The 22,363-nt window shown below is 47.9% G+C and overlaps 1 protein-coding gene and 1 non-coding gene across 2 annotated transcripts in view; both read left to right on the top strand.

Moving 5' to 3' along the window:
• Positions 1-22,363, top strand: part of CLTCL1 (clathrin heavy chain like 1) — a 166,144-nt gene that overhangs the window by 47,223 nt on the left and 96,558 nt on the right. The gene's annotated exons all lie outside the window — the stretch shown is intronic.
• On the top strand, positions 9,373-9,491 carry LOC134946642 (5S ribosomal RNA). Its single transcript, XR_010182310.1, has one exon. It is a non-coding gene; the product is annotated as a 5S ribosomal RNA (ribosomal RNA).

The following is a 22,363-nucleotide window of genomic DNA, read 5'->3' on the forward strand; positions in this document are numbered from 1 at the left end:
TAGGTTTTCTTGTTACATATTGTTTAAAAAAAAATCAGGGCTAAGTTTCTTGGTTTTGCTAACTGTCTTCCACTTCTCCAGGCTCTCGGTCTTCAGACTCCTGCCTGTGAAGTATCTGTGAGGCACTTATGCAGGGTAGATGCTATTTTGGGGAAAGCAGAATATATTTAAGGAAGATATAACTTATAATGAAATATGTGGCATTTACACGTGACATTTGTGTAAATCGTTTATTCAGTGCTGACTTTAATATTTATTTTAACTTTGCTTTGGTAGCTATGCAGAACCACTTAAGCCACTTTGCCTAGAAGTCTAAACCTTGTGATAGTCCTAAGTAGAGCTAAATGTAATAGATGCTAGACTGCTCTTTTTCTATGTGTGATGTGGGTAGTATCCAATGCGTTATGTCTTGGATTATTTGGGGCCACACCATGTCTTAATTAGTAACCTGTAAATAATATTTCCCTGTACACTCTAATTATCATATATATTCAGTAGTTCAGGGGTGGCCAACCAGTCAGAGGCAAAGAGCCAGAAAAGATCTGTAGTCAAGGGTAAGAGCCACTATCATGTGCGCGTGCAAAAATGGGGGTGTGACCTAGTTGTCCCAAAGCCACACCCCACTTTTATTCGCACACCTTTCGGTATAACATTTGTAGGACTATGACCTTGTATCATAACCCCGTTTCTAGTCATGTTGTACAGTGCCACATACTTACAATGCCCCAGTACAGTGCCACATACATGTAAAAAGCCAAATAATGGGTGCCTCCACATACATATATGTACCCCCAGTGCCAGATACATATATGTACCCCCAGTGCCAGATACATATATGCACCCCCAGTGCCAGATACATATATGCACCCCCAGTGCCAGATACATATATGCACCCCCAGTGCCAGATACATATATGCACCCTCAGTGCCAGATACATATATGTACCCCCAGTGCCAGATACATATATGTACCCCCAGTGCCAGATACAATACACACGTCCTCACAGGGCCAGATACACACAGGGCCCCACAGTGCCAGGTATGCCCCCAGTGCCAGATACACGTGTCCTCACAGTGCCAGATTTTCCCCCCCCCACAGTGCTGCTCATTGTGCTGCTAATGGGCTGTGCCTTTTTTTGTTTGAGGGGAGAAGAGCGCAGCACATGCATCCCCTGCCCCTCGGTCTCCTCCGGCAGCAGTTAGTGTGTGTATCAGATGCTGGTTCGTGAGCCGATTAGACTTTCCGGTCCAGCAGCCAATCAGGAGCTGCAGTTGCCGGTCCGCGAGCTCTGATTGGCTTACGGGCCGGCGCCCTTAGAAACACTGCTTTTCTAGCAGTGTGCCAGGCAAGCAGCGAGATCACCTGGCACTTCATGGAAACAAGTGTCTGTTGTAATAAGACAAGGATTCCCCTCTTGGCTGTGGTGGCTCAGAAAACCCAATATTTCTGCAGCGGGGTACACTGGTATTCCACAGGGAATAACATCGGGGTTGCAGAGTTGGATCTTGATCCGAGGCACCAGCAGGCTAAAGCTTTGACTGTTCCCAGGATGCACTGCACCACCTCCTCTATATCCCCACCTCCAAGCACTGGAGCTCAGTTTGTAAGTTGGTGCCTGCAGTGCAGGCAGCTAACAGGGAGGGCTGCGCTAGGCAGCCCTGAAAAGAGCTTTTCTGAGAAGAAAGAAGACTTCAAGGGCCGCAGTATAGGCACTTGGTGCTATATGTCATACTGACATATCCTGCTGCGGCTCCCTCACCTCCCCCAGCGGCACTGTATACTCCCGCGCCCTGGTTGCCAGGTACTTAAAGCGGCGGAGGCGCTCCGGTCTCATCAGGCACACATACCGCTACTGCTCTCCTGGATCGCGTGGCCACACGATAGGGAGGAGGTAAGAGGGTTCCCCAGGGGGGACTCGCCGAAAACGTGATCCGGTCACGGTCTCCGGAGACGGACCGCGCTGCTGGCGTGGACACTGTGGCCGTGCAGGGACCCCACTATATTCACCAGGGCAAGGAGCACAGGTCGGATTTACTAAAATCCGTTTATTACAGGCTTCATAGTACCTGGTGGTGAAGTCCAGCAGAGGGGATAAGGCTCTGACCTGTAGCCCCTCCCCCAGCCCCAGGCGCCATCTACAGCAGATGTTCCCGCCCTGGAGCTGCATCTCTCCCTCACTCCCTGTCAGTGTTTGGGCGCCATTACACAGAGCTGCGCTGAATCTGGAACTGCTGGGCACTGTCTCCTCTGTATTGCCGCCTGCCTCATCAGCGCTGTGCTTTTACAAGACACTTAAGTATTCTAATGTCGTTAGACAGTGTTAGTTAAGAACAAGTGCATAATTATAGGGATATTTAGTACAAGTATCCTGTGATATACATCCAGTATTTACTGTGCATTTTTATATCTGTATACATACATAGCTTTACTTACTATTGCTCGTCCAGTGCAGTTTTATTGTTGTTTGTAATAATTTCTGCATTGTACATGGGACTGTGTGCCAATAGCTGCTGTGTGGTTCCTATTCCGTGTATCTCACACATATTGCTATCCCTATATTCTGTACCCTGACGGGGGCTAAGTGCATTAGGGTCCTATATAACAATCACAGGATATACTGTTTGGTATTTTTCTCAGTGTATTTCCGTCACTTTATACCACTTAAATCCTCTGTTTGTGATCTGCATTGCAATCAGACTCCACAGGGGTTTTTCTCTTACGTCCTAGAGGATGCTGGGGACTCCAAAAGTACCATGGGGTATAGACGGGATCCGCAGGAGACATGGGCACACTAAAAGACTTTGACTGGGTGTGAACTGGCTCCTCCCTCTATGCCCCTCCTCCAGACCTCAGTTAGTTTCTGTGCCCAGGAGAGACTGGACACACACTAGGGGGGCTCTACTGAATTTCTCTGGAAAAAACTTTTGTTAGGTTTTTTATTTTCAGAGAGACCTGCTGGCTACAGGCTCTCTGCTTCGTGGGACTGAGGGGAGAGAAGTCAGACCTACTTCTGCTGAGTTAAGGGCTCTGCTTCTTTGGCTACTGGACACCATGAGCTCCAGAGGGTTCGATCACTTGGTGCGCCTAGCTGCTTGTTCCCGGAGCCGCGCCGTCTTCCCCCTCACAGAAGACAGAAGCCGGGTGAGTATGCAGAAGGCAGAAGACTTCAGTGACGGCAGAAGACTTCAGTAACGGAGGTACAGCCGACTGCTGATTGGGTGAATGTGTTGGGTACACTGAATGCATATGTGGCGTTATTATCAAAGAGGCTGGATAAATCTGATTCTCAGACACAAACGTGGAGAAAATCCATGGAGGACGCTTTGTCTCAGGTACAGGCCCCCTCAGGGTCACAGAAACGTTCTTTTACCCAGATGGCAGATACGGATACCGACACGGACTCTGATTCCAGTGTCGACTTTAGTGAAGCCACTTTACATCCAAAATTGGTAAAGAGTATTCAGTACATGATTGTGGCTATTAAAGATGTTTTACATATTTCTGTGGAACCTCCTGTTCCAGATACAAGGGTTTGTTTATTTAAAGCAGCGTTTTTCAACCTGTGTGCCGCGGCACACTAGTGTGCCGCAAGCAGCTGCCAGGTGTGCCGCCGTCGCCAGCCAGAGATGCGCTGCCACCCACCAAAGAGACCCGCCGCCATCAGCCAGGGATGCCTGCCCAGCTGGCGCCGCCAGCGGTGACCAGCTCGGGCAGCCCTGTACTTCTGCGAGAGCCCTCCAGTGACCTATGATGACTCATAGGTCACGGACCGCACGTCCCATTCCCGCCTGCAGTACCCGCCCACTGCTGCTCCGTGCTGCCTGATCACGTCTCAGTGCTCACTTCTCCTCACTGAGAGCCTGAGAGGGAAAGATTATTTTCAGGTATACAAAAAAAGAACACCCATTATTAAGAAGTGTAATTACAGTGGGTAGGGGCAGGTATGTGGAATTACTATGGAGGCATGTGTATGTAATAACTATGGGGGGGGGCAGGAGTGTGGAATCACTATGGGGGCAGGCGTGTGGAATCACTATGGGGGGCAGGTGTGTGGCATTACTATTGGGTGTGTAGAATTACTATAATTACTATGGGGGGGCAGTGAGTGAAACTGTATATAAGGAGTAAATACTGACCAGGTTAAGTTGGAGGTGAAAGTACTGGAGGTCAATGTGTTTGTATTACTGTGGGGGCCAGTTGTTTGTTTAATTACTGTGGGGCCAATATATGTGTGTTTTTTTGTATGTTTTTTCCCCCGTGGGGCACTGATGGTGTGCCTTGGCAATTTTAAAGTCTTGTCGGTGTGCCGCGAGTTGAAAAAGGTTGAAAATCACTGATTTAAAGGGAAAAAGCCTGAGGTGAATTTTCCCCCCTCTCATAAACTGAACGCTCTTTGTGAAAAGGCTTGGGAGTCGCCTGACAAAAGGTGGCAGATTCCCAAGAGAATCTTTATGGCATATCCTTTCCCCTCTGGGAGACGACTCCCATTTCTCCCTGTCGTCAATGTGGACAAGGCTCTGTCCCGACTGTCCAAAGAGGTGGCGCTTCCGTGTCTGACACGGCTGCCCTCAAGGATCCTGCGGATCGCAAGCAGGAAACGACATTAAAGGCCATTTATGTTACTACGGGTGCACTCCTCAGGCCTGCCGTGGCGTCGGCATGGGTGAGTAGTGCTATTGCTAAGCGGGCTGATAATTTGGCATCTGACATGGATACCCTTGATAAGGGTAACATTCTTTTGACTCTTGGTTATATCAGGAACGCTGCAGCTTACCTAAAGGATGCGGCGAGGGATATTGGCCTCTTGGGATCAAGGGCCATTGCCATGGCGGTCTCGGCCAGGAGGGCGCTGTGGATTCATCAATGGAATGCTGATGCCGACTCCAAGAAAGCTATGGAAGCTCTCCCTTTCTCCTTCATCCACTAGGGGCCACTGGAGTGTAGTTACAATGGGGAGATAGTTGGTAGTATTGGGAGCTGGCACTTTAAAAATTCTCACACTGTGGCTAGCTCCTCCCCTACTATCTCCCCTCCAAGCCAGTCTTAGTTAAGTGCCCGAGGGAGCTGGTTCACTTGGGTTTAGCTGAAGAAATTTTTATTTTTTCTTTATTATTTTATTTTTCTAACTTACACTCACAGACTGGCAGCTCTGCCACTGCCAGTCTGCACCGCGGGAGCTGTCGGCGGGGTCCCATCGCAGCTGCGTGCGGCTAGGGATGGGCCCCGGCTGAGGGAGACACTGAGCTCTCCTGAGTTGGCGGACACCGCTGCGTGCGGCGCGTGTCGCGGCCACTCCATCCAGCAGAAGATTCCGGCAGCATGGCAGCGGTGAGTATAAAAAATGGTCGGACACCGCTGCGTGCGGCTTGTGTCGGGACCACTCCATCACAGAAGATTCCGGCCGGACACCGCAGCCCCCCCCCCCCCCCCCTCCAGACTGATGGGTGATTTTACAGAGTGAGACTCTTAGATGTGATGGTCTTTACTGTGTTTCTAATCCACCCAGGATTTAGCCTGGTGGTGAGAGCCTCTGACTTACAACCAGTTGTCCTGGGTTCAAGTCCCACTCTATCTTAAAGAACAGTGTTTGAAATCTATATGGCTGCGGTAGCTCAGTGAATAGATGACCAGACTGCAGCAGAAAGAGCCACACTTGGCGCCATTATGTGGGGGGCGGAGCTTCAGCCCGCTCTGTAAGCGGGCTCAGTGCTCTTCAGCCGGGTGATAGCCGGGTCATAAACATTTACACGGCCGCACAGACAAGCTTACAGGCAGCCGGGTCAAAAACTGATTTTAAAATATAAGTGGCGCCGGAGCAGAGGGGCGGAGCTAACTCCCGCTCCGTCCGGCGGGCTCAGACTCTCAGCACCGATCCCCGGCCGCAGCATATATTACAATATGCAGACGGCAGCAACAAACCGTGGGTTACATTTACTCCGACCGCAGCAAGGCGGCCGGGGGATAACATTTGCGCGCCGAGGCAGGGGGGCGGAGCTAACTCCCGCTCTGTACGGCGGGCTCTCTCCGCTCCAGCACGCCGCTCCAGTGTGTGCTCACACTGAAGGCTCATTCCTCTCCTGGCTGTGCAGGGAGGATTTCTTTGCAAGGAGGGGTGAGTAAAGGCTTATAACCCGCTTTACTCAGCGGGCTCCCAGGTCTCACTGTCGCTAGGCAACAGACCCTGGCTCTGGAGTTTGTAACTTTTCGATACTTCATGCTGCTGAAATATAGATACATTCCTCCTGCAGTAGAGTCCTCTACCCAGCATTTCCCTACATGCAAATCAGGAAATCTGCTCTATTACAGGAGCTGGGACTCAGCTCATTAATAATTTAATAATCTACTGTGCAGTATTTATTTACCTACAAATACACAGTATTTATCTACCCTATTGGGTTCACATAGATAGTATTTATCTACCCGGTGGGTTTCACGGTGGTGTGTGTGTATATATACATATATAATTATGTTTGTATGTGTGTGTATATATATATATATATATATATATATATATTTTTAAGTGTGTGTGTGTGTGGGTATGTATATAGATATATCCATACAATACCATATATAGGGGATAAAAGAAACACTTCCGCAATGTTTTCTAATAACAGAATATCCCACCTTGCCACATAACATTTTCCCCCATCTTTTCTCACAGGCTGGTCACCATTTTGAAAAGCCAGCGGAACCTCCGAGAAACGTCTGGTGCACCTTAATTAGCGGTACACTAAATACAGGGCGGGGTGTTGCCTTCCCTTTATTATTCCTTGGTGTCACTAGTTACTAATGCTATTTGTAATTGGGGAATGTGTGTAAGGCATCAGACAAATAGCGCTGTGGCTCAGTACGCTAGTAAGGGTATCTGAACAGGGGTTTGAATCCAAACAAAACTTTAAGGAGAGCTCCTAAAGCCTAGGGCTAAGACTCCTGTCCCACAGCGCAGCGCTACTGGTTAAGGTCTCCGCTGCTCCAGAAAGTTTATTTGAATCGGGTCGGTCACACATTATAGTGCAGACCTTGCATAGGGCTGTGTTTATTTAACCCACCTTTTCTCCTGTCGTTTGTCTCACCTGGGATAGTCGAAGAATTCCCTCTTAGGTGTGAAGTATGCGGTGGAGCCATCTGCTTAGCCCTCCGCACACCTGCAGGACACTCCTGTTTGAACAGCTCAGATTATACAGGTAATGTCACTGTTAACCAGATTGTACGTCATTTCACCTTTCCAAAAGGGAACCTTGCTAACATTCCATGCATTACGGATGTCTGTTTTCTGTGGATCTGAACCAGTGTCTCAGAATATCCAGGTACATTATACAGCAGTTCATCTGATACTGCAGGTAAAGGAGGAGGACACGTCAAGTCCATCAAGGTTCCACGCCAATGACGAAATGACAGCGACTGGTCCAGTTTCGGATGAGCTGGGCAGGCTCCGGTAGGCGGCCGACAGACACCCGAATACACAGTATCAGGTATCAAACAATGTTTGTTTTCCTATCCTTTCCCCGCAGATGGCAGGAGATCGTATCAGAACCTCTCTAGGGTATACCCCTCGATGTATCGTCAGTCCAACAAGCCGCCGTTTTCCTGAGGCAACCTTGCTCAGGGATCCATCGACATATGCGGCAGCGCGGTTATACCGTGTCCGGAGCAGGTAGGTTGGGGAACGATTGTCCTCTAGGTTACAGGATGCTTCGCATCAGGATCAATTGATACTTTGGTACAGGTCAGAATCACGATTCTGCTTTGTTCTTTGGAGGTCTCCACGTCTACAGACTCGGACCCTGCATCTTCGCTTGGGCTGTCTTAACCCGACGACCTCTGGGGCTGCGACAGTGACAGAGGAACAGGAAATCCTACGGGGCAGATGGTTCTGGGGAAGGAACTTTCTGCAGGATTTCTTGAACCATTGGAGGTAGGTCCATTTTGCTTTCTCCTACTACTGCCCCAGTTCCAAGACAGACCTTTACTGGTCTTTCCTTTAGTTTTTTCCGTGCCTTTTCAGGCTTTCGACTCCACACGGGTGATATCTTCGTCGCCAGGGGTTCTCAGGGTAAAAAGGCTGAAGCAGAGGTTCAACATCCTCGGTCCAGTTTGATTTAATGTCATCCTATACACCCATTACACAGACTTTCCTACCACCTGGAGGGTCCCAGGGTAGGCGCAGGTCGATGGGAGAAGGCTTGGGCGGTTACAACCGTCTCAGGAGTCCCTCGGCATGGGTCGGCCGATTTACGATGACAAGAAAGTCATACTGCAGGCTGCGCTCCATAGGTTTCTAACCGCAAAGGGTGTTGATCCCTGTTTTTCACATATCATTTGAATTAGGACAGTTCTCAGGCCTTTGTTTTCTTTTCACGTTCCGAAGCCAAGTGGCTCGGACAGGCCTATTCTGGCCTTACAATCCTTTTAGTCTGTGATTGCTAGTTGGAACAAGAAAGGGAGTTTTACGTGTCCCTTGTCTTCAGAGATACCTGTTTACTGATTTCCGTTGGACAGGCTTTTCTCAGATTCCCCCTTAACAGGATTCTCATTTTCACTGTCAGTCCTTTCCTCTTCTCTCTTCCGCTCCCACAGAGTTTAGGAAGATCACAGAATAACTCTTTTTCAAGGGCAGTGGGTGACGTTGTTTCCCTAATGGGACAATTTACTGCTACTATCCCACTCTGTACATTACGTGGCTTCTGAATATCCGGAGGATCCAGGAGTTTCGGATTCGACACAGATCCAATTTATGCTCCGCATAGACGTTTCTCAACACGGTCCGTCAGAGGTTCTTTTCATTCCTCGGCACCAGAGACTCTATTACTTCAGTCAAGTTGCGACGCAATGAAGGGTCGCCTCCATTCCTCTCGGAGCGGGGGACAACAATCTTGTTTCCAGATCAAGCCACCAGGTCAGACTCCTGGGTGAGGGAACATGCCCCGGAGTTTTGTCAGCTGGTCAGCTGTGGGCGGAGATTTCGGATCGACCTCAGGGCGTTCTGACGGACTCTTTAACCCTTTATTACTCTCGGACGTGAGCTCTGGCGGCAGTAGCCGTGGAGGCCCTCGGCTCCGGGGAGTTTTCTGGTTATTCTATCCTGCCTCCTTTTCTATTTCTACTTCATGTTCAGTAACACAGGAGGGGATTATGCGTGCTAGTCCTCTCGGTGGCGCTGGTTGGGCCACGCATGACTTGAAGATACAGATACGCCTGTTGTCAGTAGAGGAGCCGTGGCTCCTACCTCGACTGGACTGTCTACTTCAACAGGCTCCTTTTTTCTCCTTGTTCAATCTTACACTGGTTTCATTGACCCGTGTGACTGTTCACGAGACCTCAGAAGGGAGGAGTTCCCTAGTTCGGTTAGGCCTACTGGGCCCCGACTTCAGAGCCTACGGCCACACCACCCTGAACACGCCCGATCTCGTCTGATCTTGGAAGCTAAGTAGGGTCAGGCCTGGTTAGTACTTGGATGGGAGACCGCCTGGGAATACCAGGTGCTGTAGGCTAAAAGTCTGTTACCTCTTCTCGATTTTGCCACTTTTGGAAAACTTTATAGGACATAATAAGGAAAAAAGGGGTTTTTCCCCCTTCTTCCAGTTACCATTCATCTTTGGTTTCTCTGGGAGGTTTTTGCTCCGCTGCGCTTCAAACCACACTGACCGGAATTTTAGGTCTCTGCCTTTTTCGCTTTTCTTCCAAATGATATTAGCCTAGCGGCAGTAAGTTCGGCCTCTTGTTCAGGGAGTACTCTATTGGCAACTCCTCTGGCTGTGCTTCGGCTTCAGCGGTCGTTTCTTCCAGAGGGGATGTCCATTTTTCATATAAATCTGACACTAGTGTTTTTCAATCCTCTCTGAATGTTGTCAGGGCTCGCCAACTCTCTCTACAGAGGTCTCAGGCTATTCGATGAAGTGTTTTTCTTCTTTGCTCTGTACGATGCTCCCGTACTAAATAGCCGGGGTCCCAGCATAGGCTGGACAGTGGTATACATCTGATCATCAGACAGTCTTCTTGGCGGTTACTAGGGAGCCTCCGTTTTCCATTTCAGCGCGCTTTACGCGCATTGTAAGACCTTCATGGGCAGCCGCCCGCGGGGTCTCCATGAATATTTTGTCGGGCGGATACTTGGTCAAACCGACATTCGTTTTGTCAAATTCTACAAGTTTGACACTTTTACGGCCTCTGCATCACTGTTTGGCCGAGCAGTCTTTACAGGACTCTCAGCGCTTTCCCACCCGTTTTTGGGAGCTCTGGGACGTCCCCATTGTAACTACACTCCAGTGGCCCCTAGTGGATGAAGGAGAAATCAGGATTTTGGTACTTACCGATAAATCCCTTTCTCCGATTCCACAGGGGCCACTGGACGCCCGCCCAGCGCTGTTTCTCCTGATTTTTGTTTGATTAACGGTTTGCAGATCACCATATGACTGCTTGTTGGGTTCAGGCTAGCCTGGTTTTTGTCAGCTTCCGTTCCAGGTTTAGTTTGTGTTCGCCTGGTTTACAGGGCGTCGCTAACCTCCTCTGCCTTACGGTTTGGTTACTACAGCTCTCCTCGGGCACAGTTTAACGTAGACTGGCTTGGAGGGGAGATAGTAGGGGAGGAGCTAGCCACAGTGTGAGAATTTTTAAAGTGCCAGCTCCCAATACTACCAACTATCTCCCCATTGTAACTACACTCCAGTGGCCCCTGTGGAATCGGAGAAAGGGATTTATCGGTAAGTACCAAAATCCTGATTTTAAAGGTAGTGTCTTGTTTGGTGACGGCCTCGCTCACCTGGTGTCTACCGCTACTGCGGGTAAGTCATCTTTTCTTCCTTATGTTCCCGCACAACAGAAAAAGGTGCCCCATTATCAGATGCAGTCCTTTCGGCCTAATATATACAAAAAAGGAAGGGGTTCGTCCTTCCTCGCTTCAAAAGGTAGAGGAAGGGGAAAAAGGTCGCCTGCTGTGTCTGGCGCCCAGGACCAAAAGTCCTCCCCCGCCACTGCCAAGTCCACCGCATGACGCTGGGGCTCCCCTATGGGAGTCCGTGCCAGTGGGGGGCTGTCTCCGAATCTTCAGTCAGGTCTGGTTTCAATCGGCCCTGGATCCTTGGGTCTTAGACATAGTGTCCCAAGGGTACAAACTGGAGTTTCAGGAGATGCCCCCCCGCCGCTTTTTCAAATTGGCCTTGCCAGTTTCTCTTCCAGAAAGAGAAGTAGTAAACGCTGCGATACAAAAGCTGTGTCAACAGAGGGTCATTGTCCCGGTTCCCCAGTCCCAACGGGGGGAAGGGTTCTATTCGAACCTCTTTGTCGTGCCTAAGCCGGACGGCTCGGTCAGACCGATTCTGAACCTAAAATCCCTCAATCCATACTTGAAAACTTTCAAGTTCAAGATGGAATCTCTTCGAGCTGTGATCTCCAGCTTAGAAGAGGGGGATTTTATGGCGTCAGTCGACATAAAGGATGCCTACTTACACGTCCCGATATATCCTCCTCATCAGGCCTTCCTAAGATTTGCGGTGCAGGATTGTCATTACCAATTTCAGACGTTGCCGTTTGGGCTTTCCACGGCCCCGAGGGTCTTTACCAAGGTGATGGCGGAAATGATGGTACTCCTACGCAAGCAGGGTATCAGAATTATCCCGTACTTGGACGATCTCCTGATAAAGGCGAGATCAAAAGAGCAGTTGCTAAGAAGTGTGGAACTCTCCCTGACGGTTCTGCAACATCATAGTTGTATTCTCAATTTGCCAAAGTCTCAGTTGATTCCGACATCTCGGCTGCCCTTCTTGGGCATGATCCTAGACACAGAACTACGGAGAGTGTTTCTTCCGGCGGAAAAAGCTCTGGAAATCCAGACCATGGTCAAGGAGATTCTGAAACCGGCAAGAGTGTCTATTCATCAATGCACTCGAGTGCTAGGGAAGATGGTTGCGGCTTACGAAGCCATTCCGTTTGGCAGGTTTCATGCCCGGGTGTTTCAGTGGGATCTGTTGAACAAATGGTCCGGGTCTCACCTGCACATGCACCGGAAAATAAATCTATCTTCCAGGACCAGAATTTCTCTCCTGTGGTGGCTGCAAAGTTCTCACCTTCTAGAGGGACGCAGATTCGGAATCCAGGATTGGGTCCTGCTGACCACGGATGCAAGTCTCCGAGGCTGGGGTGCAGTCACACAAGGAAGAAGTTTCCAGGGAAAATGGTTAAGCCAGGAGTTTTGTCTCCACATAAATGTTCTCAAGTTAAGAGCCATTTACAACGGCCTTCTGCAAGCGAAGAACCTTTTTCAAGGTCTACCTGTCCTGATCCAGTCGGACAACATAACAGCGGTGGCGTACGTAAACCGCCAACGCGGAACAAAGAGCAGTGGCGGAGGCCACAAAAGTTCTCCGCTGGGCGGAACTGAGCGCTCTGTCAGCAGTTTTCCTTCCGGGCGTGGGCAACTGGGAAGCAGACTTTCTCAGCAGACACGATCTCCATCCAGGAGAGTGGGCCCTTCATCCAGAGGTGTTTGCAGAAGTGACAAGGCGTTGGGGAATTCCTGAAATAGACATGATGGCGTCTCGCCTCAACAAGAAGCTTCCGATGTATTGTTCCAGGTCAAGGGAACCCCCAGCCAGTGCAGTGGACGCCCTGGTAATTCCGTGGGTGTTTCAGTCGGTGTATGTGTTCCCCCTGCTTCCTCTCATTCCAAGAGTGCTGAGGATCATAAGACGAACAAGGGTTCAGGCAATACTCGTCATTCCAGATTGGCCACGGAGGGCCTGGTATCCGGATCTTCGGAAATTGCTCATAGAAGATCCTTGGCCACTCCCTCTAAGAGAGGACCTGTTAATGCAGGGGCCATGCGTGTTTCCAGACTTACCACGGCTGCGTTTGACGGCATGGAGGTTGAACGCCAAATCCTAGCTCGTAAAGGTATTCCCGGGGAAGTCATCCCCACTCTCCTTAAGGCTAGAAAGGAGGTCACGGCAAAACATTATCACCGTATTTGGAGAAAATATGTGCCGTGGTGTGAAACCAAAACAGCTCCTGCGGGGGAATTTCACTTGGGTCGTTTCCTTCATTTTTTGCAGGCAGGCGTGGATGCAGGCCTGAAATTGGGTTCCATCAAAGTGCAGATTCCGGCTTTATCTATTTTCTTTCAAAAAGAATTGACCGCCCTTCCTGAGGTTCAGACTTTTGTGAAGGGAGTGCTGCATATCCATCCTCCATTTGTGCCACCCGTGGCACCGTGGGATCTTGAAGTGGTGTTGCAGTTTCTTATGTCTCACTGGTTTGAACCTTTGCGAAAGGTTGAGTTAAAGTTTCTCACTTGGAAAGTGGTCATGCTTTTGGCCTTGGCGTCTGCCAGACGAGTGTCAGAACTGGCGACTTTGTCTCACAAGAGCCCATATTTGATTTTTCATGTGGATAGAGCGGAATTGAGGACTCGTCAACAATTTCTGCCGAAGGTGGTTTCTTCGTTTCACATAAATCAACCTATTGTGGTACCTGTGGCTACGGATGCTGTGGCGGTGCCAAAATCTCTTGATTTCGTAAGAGCTTTGAAAATTTATGTCGCCAGAACGGCTCTTGCTAGGAAAACGGAAGCTCTGTTTGTCCTGTATGCTTCCAACAAGATTGGAAATCCTGCTTCCAAGCAGACTATTGCACGCTGGATTTGTAATACGATTCAGCACGCTCATTCTTCAGCTGGGTTCTTGTTGCCGAAGTCAATAAAGGCCCATTCTACCAGGAAGGTGGGCTCATCTTGGGCGGCTGCCCGAGGGGTCTCGGCACTTCAACTTTGCCGAGCAGCTACGTGGTCGGGTTCAAACACTTTTGCTAAGTTCTACAAGTTTGATACCCTGGCTGAGAAGGACCTCATGTTTGCTCAATCGGTGCTGCAGAGTCGTCCGCACTCTCCCTCCCGGTCTGGAGCTTTGGTATAAACCCCATGGTCCTTTTGGAGTCCCCAGCATCCTCTAGGATGTAAGAGAAAATAGGATTTTAATACCTACCGGTAAATCCTTTTCTCCTAGTCCGTAGAGGATGCTGGGCGCCCATCCCAGTGCGAACTGGTTCTTGCAGTTGTATTGATACTTGTTGTTTTTGGTTACACGAAGGTTGTGTATCAGTTATATTCAGCTTGTTGCTGTTGTTAGTTCATACTGTTATCTGGTATTCCTGCTATTCCAGTTGTACGGTGTGTTTGTGGTGTGAGCTGGTATGTATCTCGCCCTTAGTTTAACAAAAATCCTTTTCCTCGAAATGTCCGTCTCCCCTGGGCACAGTTCCTATAACTGAGGTCTGGAGGAGGGGCATAGAGGGAGGAGCCAGTTCACACCCAGTCAAAGTCTTTTAGTGTGCCCATGTCTCCTGCGGATCCAGTCTATACCCCATGGTCCTTTTGGAGTCCCCAGCATCCTCTACGGACTAGGAGAAAAGGATTTACTGGTAGGTATTAAAATCCTATTTTTGTCAGGAACTGTGTCTGGCTATATTGTACTGTTAGGCCCTAGAGCTACATTCTCCAATAATGTCTGCGTCACAGGGCGGGAGATCTGTGGCTGATCCTGCATCATGCAGTGCTGACGCCACGGATTTATCTGAGGAAAATATTCCAGCTGAGGGTCCAGGTATTGGGGATTCTGTACCCCCCGGACAGCCTGCACCACCGGTGGCGCACCAAGACCCACCTTGGGCTGCTTTTTCTAATTTACTGACTACGCTAGTAACGAGACTTGTGGGACTTGTCCCCTGTGGGACCTACTGTGCCTGTACAATCACGTATTGTCCCTGTAGTAAATCCTTGGTTAAACAAAAGCCTGACCCTCGCCCCCCTAGTACCAAAGGGTCATATAAGCGGACCATTTCTTCCTCACAATCCACGCATGTTTCGGATACTACATCCGCATTGTGGGACTGTAGGGAGAGAAGCAGACCTACTTAAATGATAGGCTCTGCTTCTTAGGCTACTGGACACCATTAGCTCCAGAGCGCAGGTCTCACCCTCGCCGTTCGTCCCGGAGCCGCGCCGCCGTCCTCACAGAGCCGGAAGATAGAAGCCAGTGAGTATAAAAAGAAAGAAGACTTCAAAGGCGGCAGAAGACTTCAGATCTTCTCTGAGGTAACGCTGCACGCCATTGCTCCCACATACAACACACACCGGGCACTGAAGGGTGCAGGACGCAGGGGGGGCGCCCTGGGCAGCAATAATAAACCTCTAGGGACTGGCTAACATATATATAGGCTGCGGAGGCAGTATATTAAATAATCCCTCGCCAGTATTGGAAATTTGAGCGGAACCGAAGCCTGCCGCTGAAGGGTCGGAGCTTGATCCTCCAGCACTAACCAGCGCCATTTTCTCCACAGCACACTGCAGAGAAGCTGGCTCTCCGGACTCTCCCCTGCTGAACATGGTGACAGAGGGCAAAAAAGAGGGGGAGGGGCACTTTTTTAATTGGCGCAGTGAGTGTATGTATGTATGTATGTATGTATATGTGTGTGTGTATGTGTGTGTGTGTGTGTGTGTGTGTGTGTGTGTGTGTGTGTGTGTATATATATATATATATATATATATATATATACACGCTGTTTTATCTGGGAATTTTGTTTCCAGTGTCAGTTGGCGCTGGGTGTGTGCTGGCATACTCTCTCTCTGTCTCTCCAAAGGGCCTTATTGGGGAACTGTCTCCATGTAGATATATCCCTGAGTGTGTGGGGGTGTCGGTACGCGTGTGTCGGCATGTCTGAAGCGGAAGGCTCATCTAAGGAGGAGGTGGAGCAGATGATTGTGGTGTCTCCGTCGGCAACGCCGACACCTGATTGGTTGGAAATGTTGAATGTTTTAAATGCAAATATGTTTTTATTACATCAGAGAATGGACAAAGCAGAGTCCAGGGATAGAACAGGGAGTCAATCCATGGCTTTGACTGTGTCACAGGGCACTTCAGGGTCTCAGAAACGTCCCCTGTCCCAAGTAGCAGACACTGATACCGACACGGATTCTGACTCCGGTGTCGACTACAATGATGCGAGGTTACACCCCAGGGTGTCCAAAAGTATTCATTATATGATTATTGCAATAAAGGATGTTTTACATATCACAGATGACCCCTCTGACCCTGACAAGCGGGTACACATGTTTAAGGAAAAAAAACCTGAGGTAACCTTTCCCCCATCTCATGAGCTGAACGCGTTATTTGAAAAGGCTTGGGAAACTCCAGACAAGAAGCTGCAGATTCCCAAAAGAATTCTTATGGCGTATCCTTTCCCTGCTCAGGACAGGTTACGGTGGGAATCCTCACCCAGGGTGGACAAGGCGTTAACGCGCTTGACCAAAAAGGTGGCGCTACCGTCTCCAGACACGGCAGCCTTCAAGACCCTGCTGATCGCAGACAGGAAACTACCTTAAAATCAATTTATACACATACCGGCAATAGCGTCGGCTTGGGTTTATAGCGCTGTTGCGGCTTGGACGGATACTTTGTCAGCTGACATTGATACCCTGGATAGGGATACCATTTTATTGACCTTAGGTCACATTAAAGACGCAGTCTTATATATAAGAGACGCTCAGAGAGACGTTGGTCTGAGAGCCAACGCCATGGCGATTTCTGCTAGGTGAGCCCTGTGGACCCGCCAGTGGATGGGTGATGCCGACTCAAAGAAGCATAAGGAAGTTTTACCTTACAAAGGTGAGGATTTATTTGGGGAAGGTCTCGCGGACCTGGTTTCCACAGCTACCGCGGGTAAATCTAAAGTCCAGAAGAGGTCGGGGCTCTTCCTTCTTCGCCAGAGGTAAGGGTAGAGGGAAAAGACTGCCTGCTACGGCTAGTTCCCAGGAGCAGATGTCCTCCCCGGCTTCTACTAAATCCACCGCATGACGCTGGGGCTCCACTGAGGGAATCTGCGCCGGTGGGGGCACGTCTTCGACTCTTCAGCCACGTCTGGGTTCAGTCAGACGTGGATCCTTGGGCAATGGAAATTGTATCCCAGGGTTACAAGCTGGAATTCGAAGACGTGCCTCCTCGCCGGTTTTTCAAATCGGCTTTACCAGCTTCTTCCCCGGAAAGGGAGATAGTTTTAGCTGCAATTCAAAAACTGTGTCAACAACAAGTGGTTGTCGAGGTTCCCCTAGTTCAACAGGGGAAGGGGTACTATTCAACCCTATTTGTGGTCCCGAAACCGGATGGCTCGGTCAGACCCATTCTAAATTTAAAATCCCTGAACCTGTACTTGAAAAAGTTCAAATTCAAGATGGAATCGCTCCGGGCAGTTATCTCCAGCCTGAAAGGGGGGGATTTTATGGTGTCACTGGACATAAAGGACGCATACCTTCATGTCCCCATATATCCCCCTCATCAGGCGTACCTGAAATTCGCTGTACAGGACTGTCATTACCAGTTTCAGACGTTGCCGTTTGGGCTTTCCACGGGCCCGAGGATTTTCACCAAGTTAATGACGGAAATGATGGTGTTCCTGCGCCGTCATGGAGTCACAATTATCCCGTACTTGGACGATCTCCTGATAAAAGCGAGATCGAGAGATCAGTTGCTGAAAAGTGTGGCGCTCTCCCTGATAGTGCTGCAGCAACATGGCTGGATTCTGACTACCAAAGTCACAGTTGGTTCCAACAACTCGGCTATCTTTCTTAGGCATGATTCTGGACACAGAACAAAAGAGGGTTTTTCTCCCAATGGAAAAAGCCCAGGAACTCCAGAACATGGTAAGAGACCTGTTAAAGAGTGTCAGTCCATCAATGCACTCGTGTACTGGGGAAAATGGTGGCGACCTACGAGGCCATCCCCTTTGGCAGGTTTCATGCGAGGACGTTTCAGTGGGACCTTCTGAACAAGTGGTCCGGGTCCCATCTTCAAATTCATCAGAAAATAAGCCTGTCCCCCAGGGCCAGAGTATCTCTCCTGTAGTGGCTACGGAGTGTTCACCTTCTAGAGGGTCGCAGGTTCGGCATTCAGGACTGGGTTCTGGTGACCACGGACGCGAGCCTCCGAGGATGGGGAGCAGTCACACTAGGAAAAAACTTTCAGGGACTATGGTCAAGCCAGGAGGCTTGTATACACATCAATTTACTGGAATTGAGGGCCATATACAATGGCCTACGTCAAGCGGAGAATCTTCTTCGCGACCTACCGGTTCTGATTTAATCAGACAACGTCACAGCCGTGGCTCATGTAAACCGCCAAGGCGGGACAAGGTGCAGAGCGGCAATGGCGGAAGCCACCAGGATTCTTCGCTGGGCGGAAAATCACGTAAGCACGTTGGCAGCGGTCTTCATTCCGGGAGTGGACAACTGGGAAGCAGACTTCCTCAGCAAACACGATCTCCATCCAGGAGAGTGGGGACTTCATCAAGAAGTTTTTGCAGAGATAACAAGTCATTGGGGACTTCCTCAAATAGACATGATGGCGTCACGCCTCAACAAGAAGCTTCGGAGGTATTGTTCCAGGTCAAGGGACCCTCAGGCAGTAGCAGTAGACGCCCTGGTGACACCGTGGGTGTTTCAGTCGGTCTATGTGTTCCCTCCTCTTCCACTCATCTCAAAGATATTGAGAATCATAAGACGAAAAAGTGTGTGGACAATACTCCATTGTTCCTGATTGGCCTCGAAGGGCCTGGTATTCAGATTTTCAGGAAATGCTCACAGAAGATCCGTGGCCTCTTCCTCTCAGAGAGGACCTGTTGCAGTAAGGGCCCTGCGTGTTCCAAGACTTACCGCGGTTACGTTTGACGGCATAGCGGTTGAACACCGAATCCTAGCTGGGAAAGGCAATCCGGAAGAAGTCATCCCTACTCTGATAAAGGCTAGGAAGGATGTGACGGCGAGACATTATCACCGTATCTGGAGAAAGTATGTATCTTGGTGTGAAGCCAAGAATGCTCCTACTGATGAATTCCATCTGGGCCGTTTTCTCCACTTTCTACAGACAGGAGTGGATATGGGCCTAAAATTAGGCTCCATTAAGGTATAGATTTCGGCCCTATCAATTTTCTTTCAGAAGGAATTGGCTTCTCTCCCAGAAGTCCAGACTTTTGTAAAGGGAGTGCAACACATACAGCCTCCTTTTGTGCCTCCACTGGCACCATGGGACCTTAAGGTGGTGTTACAGTTCCTAAAATCTCACTGGTTTGAACCTCTTCAAACGGTTGAATTAAAATTTCTCACTTGGAAGGTGGTCATGTTGTTGGCCTTGGCATCTGCAAGGCGGGTGTCCGAATTGGCGGCTTTGTCTCACAAAAGCCCCTATCTGATTTTCCATGTGGATAGAGCGGAATTAAGGACTCGTCCTCAATTTTTGCCTAAAGTGGTTTCATCGTTTCATATGAACCAACCTATTGTGGTACCTGTGGCTACGGGTGACTTGGAGGATTCCAAGTCCCTTGATGTAGTCAGGGCCTTAAAAATGTATGTAGCCAGGACGGCTCGGGTTAGGAAAACAGAGGCACTGTTTATCCTGTATGCAGCCAACAAGGTTGGCGCTCCTGCTTCTAAGCAGACTATTGCTTGCTGGATCTGTAACATGATTCAGCAGGCTCATTCTACGGCTGGATTGCCGTTACCAAATTCGGTAAAGGCCCATTCCACTAAGTGGGCTCTTCTTGGGCAGCTGCTCGAGGCGTCTTGGCATTACAGCTTTGCCAAGCGGCGACTTGTTCGGGTTCAAACACTTTTGCTAAATTCTACAAGTTTGATACCTTGGCTGAGGAGGACCTCATGTTTGCTCAATCGGTGCTGCAGAGTCATCCGCACTCTCCCGCCCGGTCTGGAGCTTTGGTATAATCCCCATGGTCCTTACGGAGTCCCCAGCATCCTCTAGGACGTAAGAGAAAATAAGATTTTAAACCTACCGGTAAATCTTTTTCTCCTAGTCCGTAGAGGATGCTGGCTCCTGTCCCAGTGCGGACGTATTTCTGCAAGGCTTGTATATAGTAATTGCTTACATAAGGGTTAAGTTACAGTTGAGATCAGTCTTTGGCTGATGCTGTTTTTGTTCATACTGTTGACTGGTTGCATATATTCCAGGTTATACGGTGTGGATGGTGTGGGCTGGTATGAATCTTGCCCTTAGATTAACAAAAATCCTTTCCTCGTACTGTCCGTCTCCTCTGGGCACAGTTCTCTAACTGAGGTCTGGAGGAGGGGCATATAGGGAGGAGCCAGTGCACACCCATCTAAAGTTCTTTATAGTGCCCATGTCTCCTGCGGAGCCCGTCTATACCCCATGGTCCTTACGGAGTCCCCAGCATCCTCTACGGACTAGGAGAAAAAGATTTACCAGTAGGTTTAAAATCTTATTTTTGATCTTAAATCGGAGGTTTCAGGATCCACAAAAGGATCAGATTAAGGGGGGAAATTTAAATGTTTGGAAAGTCAGTTGGGTGTCTGTTTTTTCCTCTCTATTAGATAGGAAAAAACAGACGCACAACTGACTTTTCAAACAATTGAATATCCCCCTAAGATGATGCATCTTCATTTTGGCAAACTGTACCTAAAAATAGAAGAAACTTAGGTAAACTACATTTACTGCACTCAATCTACTTCTTTAACTCATCACTGATATCAGGGGGAATTCAGTTGGCCACGAAAACGGGGCTTTTATCACGACTCGTGAAAAGTAGATATTCAATTGTTTGCAAAAAATTACTGGTGATAATTCTCCCTAGGTTTAATGCAAATGTTTTTTCACCACCATCTGAGCATGTGAAACGTGGAAAATCCCTATTTTAAGGTTGGGATTTGGTTCACATAGAAGTTTTTAATTACTTTTAATGACATGTTTCATGTAAAATTTTTGTCGTGAAAAAGTACATGGTATGGGACAGGTATATTGGTGTGCTTTATGATTGAGACTCCCATCTGTTTTTAGGCTTGCAGCTGAGAGTCTTGTTTATGTGGGGAATTTAAAAATTATTATTATTTTTTTAAAGTGGCTTAAAATAAGCCAAATATATACTTATACCCATTTTCATGTACCCCTAATTTAAGTACAGGTTGAGTATCCCATATCCAAATATTCGAAATACGGAAAATTCCGAAATACAGACTTTTTTGAGCGAGAGTGAGATAGTGAAACTTTTGTTTTCTGATGGCTCAATGTACACAAACTTTGTTTAATACACAGTTATTAAAAATATTGTATTAAATGACCTTCAGACTGTGTATATAAGGTGTATATGAAACATAAATGAATTGTGTGAATGTAGACACACTTTGTTTAATGCACAAAGTTATAAAAAATATTGGCTAAAATTACCTTCAGGCTGTGTGTATAAGGTGCATATAAAACATAAATGCATTCTGTGCTTAGATTTAGGTCCCATTGCCATGATATCTCATTATGGTATGCAATTATTCCAAAATACGGAAAAATCCGATATCCAAAATACCTCTGGTCCCAAGCATTTTGGATAAGGGATACTCAACCTGTATAGGATTTATTTTGATCAAAAAACACTTTTTCACTTTTTATTAGAAAAATACATATTTAACAGCAATTTCACACAATTGAAGTACTGTACCCCAAATACTACTATATTGTTATCCTATATTAGTTTGGCTTTTTTGGGGGTACTGCAGATTTCCCCATTTTCACCTACACTTTTCACTTGTTTTTGCCGTCAATCATCGTGCGCCTCCTGTTTTGGCACATTTGCAATTGGACAGGTTTAAAAACGGGAGTGCACATACTAGCGAAAAGCCGCATTTTTGCCCGATATGTGCACAAAGTTTACTTGCGGTAAATTACCATGTATTTGCAGAAAATTGAATCATCCCCCCCATCCCCTATACTTAAACTAATATATCTATATCTGTCTCCTTTTTCGTATAATAATTTTTTTTTATTTTTTTTATTTTTCTTTAACTTCTCTCCATTCTTTTAGAAATACAATGGTGCTATAGTAGAGGGTCTCTATTATTAAGTTATCACATTCAAAGTCACCTCTGGAATTCCATGAGCTGCAGAAATGTATAAAGTCATGGAACGCTTCAATGATTTCTTACAGTCTCAATGAGCTGTGCAGGACAAATGATCCCATGTATAAACATTGTACTGTTTAAGTGCTATTAAACAATGTCAAGACAAATAATAAGAGTCTTTTAAAGAGATGATGAAAGATGCAAATATGGAGCGGTTTACTAATTACCCCAAAAAATAATGGGCAGTAATTTTTATTCTCAACTACATTTTTATACAGTTTCTGCCTATTTTTTTTTACTTTATTGTATTTTAATCCTTTAAATTAGTGAGGCTGTAAAAGAAGATACATTGGATGAATTTTGGTTGGTAAATCTGTTTTTTTTTTTTTAAAGAAGCGCTTATTACTTTTTATGTAATGTGAATTTTTGTTTACTAACCGTGCTGTAACCCATATCCACTAATCCCAT

The sequence above is a fragment of the Pseudophryne corroboree genome, chromosome 1, assembly GCF_028390025.1.
Source record: "Pseudophryne corroboree isolate aPseCor3 chromosome 1, aPseCor3.hap2, whole genome shotgun sequence".
NCBI lineage: Eukaryota > Metazoa > Chordata > Amphibia > Anura > Myobatrachidae > Pseudophryne > Pseudophryne corroboree.